This window comes from Doryrhamphus excisus, unplaced genomic scaffold (assembly GCF_030265055.1).
Source record: "Doryrhamphus excisus isolate RoL2022-K1 unplaced genomic scaffold, RoL_Dexc_1.0 HiC_scaffold_25, whole genome shotgun sequence".
Lineage (NCBI taxonomy): Eukaryota > Metazoa > Chordata > Actinopteri > Syngnathiformes > Syngnathidae > Doryrhamphus > Doryrhamphus excisus.
In genome coordinates, this window is record NW_026652243.1 from 277,501 (window position 1) to 280,000 (window position 2,500).

Consider the following 2,500-nt stretch of genomic DNA (forward strand, 5'->3'; position numbering starts at 1 on the left):
CCTGGTTAGTACTTGGATGGGAGACCGCCTGGGAATACCAGGTGCTGAAAGCTTTTTATGGTTTCTGCTCTTGCCTGACAGCAGAGGGCGCTGTTTGACACTTTTTGCTGGAGTCTAGTTTGGCCTGCGTCACCTTCAAATAGGATCTTTTCAGTTGACCTGGCAGCTTACGGACATACTACCCTTAAAACGCCTGATCTCGTCCGATCTCGGAAGCTAAGCAGGGGCTGGCCTGGTTAGTACTTGGATGGGAGACCGCCTGGGAATACCAGGTGCTGTAAGCTTTTTATGGTTTCTGCTCTTGCCTGACAGCAGAGGGCGCTGTTTGACACTTTTTGCTGGAGTCTAGTTTGGCCTGCGTCACCTTCAAATAGGATCTTTTCAGTTCACCTGGCAGCTTACGGCCATACTACCCTGAAATCGCCCGATCTCGGAAGCTAAGCAGGGGCGGGCCTGGTTAGTATTTGGATGGGAGACCGCCTGGGAATACCAGGTGCTGTAAGCTTTTTATGGTTTCTGCTCTTGCCTGACAGCAAAGGGCGCTGTTTGACACTTTTTGCCAGAGTCTAGTTTGGCCTGCGTTGCCTTCAAATAGGATCTTTTCAGTTGATCTTGCAGCTTACGGCCAAACTACCCTGAAAACGCCCGATCTCGGACGCTAAGCAGGGGCGGGCCTGGTTAGTACTTGGATGGGAGACCGTCTGGGAATACCAGGTGCTGTAAGCTTTTTATGGTTTCTGTTCTTGCCTGACAGCAAAGGGCGCTGTTTGACACTTTTTGCCAGCGTCTAGTTTGGCCTGCGTCACCTTCAAATAGGATCTTTTCAGTTGACCTGGCAGCTTGCGGCCATACTACCCTGAAAACGCCCGATCTCGTCAGATCTCGGAAGCTAAGCAGGGGCGGGCCTGGTTAGTACTTGGATGGGAGACCGCCTGGGAATACCAGGTGCTGAAAGCTTTTTATGGTTTCTGCTCTTGCCTGACAGCAGAGGGCGCTGTTTGACACTTTTTGCTGGAGTCTAGTTTGGCCTGCGTCACCTTCAAATAGGATCTTTTCAGTTGACCTGGCAGCTTACGGACATACTACCCTTAAAACGCCTGATCTCGTCCGATCTCGGAAGCTAAGCAGGGGCTGGCCTGGTTAGTACTTGGATGGGAGACCGCCTGGGAATACCAGGTGCTGTAAGCTTTTTATGGTTTCTGCTCTTGCCTGACAGCAGAGGGCGCTGTTTGACACTTTTTGCTGGAGTCTAGTTTGGCCTGCGTCACCTTCAAATAGGATCTTTTCAGTTCACCTGGCAGCTTACGGCCATACTACCCTGAAAACGCCCGATCTCGGAAGCTAAGCAGGGGCGGGCCTGGTTAGTACTTGGATGGGAGACCGCCTGGGAATACCAGGTGCTGTAAGCTTTTTATGGTTTCTGCTCTTGCCTGACAGCAAAGGGCGCTGTTTGACACTTTTTGCCAGAGTCTAGTTTGGCCTGCGTCGCCTTCAAATAGGATCTTTTCAGTTGATCTTGCAGCTTACGGCCATACTATCCTGAAAAAGCCCGATCTCGTCCGATCTCGGAAGCTAAGCAGGGGCGGGCCTGGTTAGTACTTGGATGGGAGACCGCCTGGGAATACCAGGTGCTGTAAGCTTTATATGGTTTCTGCTCTTGCCTGACAGCAGAGGGCGCTGTTTGACACTTTTTGCTGGAGTCTAGTTTGGCCTGCGTCACCTTCAAATAGGATCTTTTCAGTTCACCTGGCAGCTTACGGCCATACTACCCTGAAAACGCCCGATCTCGGAAGCTAAGTAGGGGCGGGCCTGGTTAGTACTTGGATGGGAGACCGCCTGGGAATACCAGGTGCTGTAAGCTTTTTATGGTTTCTGCGCTTGCCTGACAGCAAAGGGCGCTGTTTGACAATTTTTGCCAGAGTCTAGTTTGGCCTGCGTCGCCTTCAAATAGGATCTTTTCAGTTGACCTGGCAGCTTACGGCCATACTACCCTGAAAACGCCCGATCTCGTCCGATCTCGGAAGCTAAGCAGGGGCGGGCCTGGTTAGTACTTGGATGGGAGACCGCCTGGGAATACCAGGTGCTGTAAGCTTTTTATGGTTTCTGCTCTTGCCTGACAGCAGAGGGCGCTGTTTTACACTTTTTGCTGGAGTCTAGTTTGGCCTGCGTCGCCTTCAAATAAGATTTTTTCAGTTGCCCTTAAAGCTTACGGCCATACTACCCCGAAAACGCCCGATCTCGTCCGATCTCGGAAGCTAAGCAGGGGCGGGCCTGGTTAGTACTTGGATGGGAGACCGCCTGGGAATACCAGATGCTGAAAGCTTTTTATGGTTTCTGCTCTTGCCTGACAGCAGAGGGCGCTGTTTGACACTTTTTGCTGGAGTCTAGTTTGGCCTGCGTCGCCTTCAAACAGGATCTTTTCAGTTGATCTGGCAGCTTACGGTCATACTACTCTGAAAACGCCCGATCTCGTCCGATCTCGTAAGCTAAACAGGGGTGG

At 51.6% G+C, this 2,500-nt stretch overlaps 8 non-coding genes and 4 pseudogenes across 8 annotated transcripts in view; all 12 read left to right on the top strand.

Moving 5' to 3' along the window:
- Window positions 1-53, top strand: part of LOC131117918 (5S ribosomal RNA) — a 119-nt gene extending 66 nt beyond the window's left edge. Inside the window, exon 1 of the ribosomal RNA XR_009125120.1 lies at window positions 1-53. This exon is cut by the window's left edge and continues 66 nt beyond it. This is a non-coding gene — a ribosomal RNA (5S ribosomal RNA).
- Window positions 54-165: 112 nt separating this feature from the next.
- Window positions 166-284, top strand: LOC131118720 (5S ribosomal RNA). The gene has a single exon (XR_009125876.1). It is a non-coding gene; the product is annotated as a 5S ribosomal RNA (ribosomal RNA).
- A 112-nt stretch (window positions 285-396) lies between these two features.
- On the top strand, window positions 397-505 carry LOC131113097 (5S ribosomal RNA; annotated as a pseudogene).
- A 112-nt stretch (window positions 506-617) lies between these two features.
- Window positions 618-726, top strand: LOC131113775 (5S ribosomal RNA; annotated as a pseudogene).
- A 112-nt stretch (window positions 727-838) lies between these two features.
- Window positions 839-957, top strand: LOC131116884 (5S ribosomal RNA). Its single transcript, XR_009124119.1, has one exon. It is a non-coding gene; the product is annotated as a 5S ribosomal RNA (ribosomal RNA).
- A 112-nt stretch (window positions 958-1,069) lies between these two features.
- Window positions 1,070-1,188, top strand: LOC131118721 (5S ribosomal RNA). Its single transcript, XR_009125877.1, has one exon. It is a non-coding gene; the product is annotated as a 5S ribosomal RNA (ribosomal RNA).
- A 112-nt stretch (window positions 1,189-1,300) lies between these two features.
- On the top strand, window positions 1,301-1,409 carry LOC131111725 (5S ribosomal RNA; annotated as a pseudogene).
- A 112-nt stretch (window positions 1,410-1,521) lies between these two features.
- LOC131117356 (5S ribosomal RNA) lies at window positions 1,522-1,640 on the top strand. The gene has a single exon (XR_009124576.1). It is a non-coding gene; the product is annotated as a 5S ribosomal RNA (ribosomal RNA).
- Window positions 1,641-1,752: 112 nt separating this feature from the next.
- Window positions 1,753-1,861, top strand: LOC131112418 (5S ribosomal RNA; annotated as a pseudogene).
- Window positions 1,862-1,973: 112 nt separating this feature from the next.
- LOC131114401 (5S ribosomal RNA) lies at window positions 1,974-2,092 on the top strand. Its single transcript, XR_009121712.1, has one exon. It is a non-coding gene; the product is annotated as a 5S ribosomal RNA (ribosomal RNA).
- Window positions 2,093-2,204: 112 nt separating this feature from the next.
- On the top strand, window positions 2,205-2,323 carry LOC131118836 (5S ribosomal RNA). The gene has a single exon (XR_009125985.1). It is a non-coding gene; the product is annotated as a 5S ribosomal RNA (ribosomal RNA).
- A 112-nt stretch (window positions 2,324-2,435) lies between these two features.
- Window positions 2,436-2,500, top strand: part of LOC131117735 (5S ribosomal RNA) — a 119-nt gene continuing 54 nt past the window's right edge. The window contains exon 1 of the ribosomal RNA XR_009124944.1: window positions 2,436-2,500. This exon is cut by the window's right edge and continues 54 nt beyond it. This is a non-coding gene — a ribosomal RNA (5S ribosomal RNA).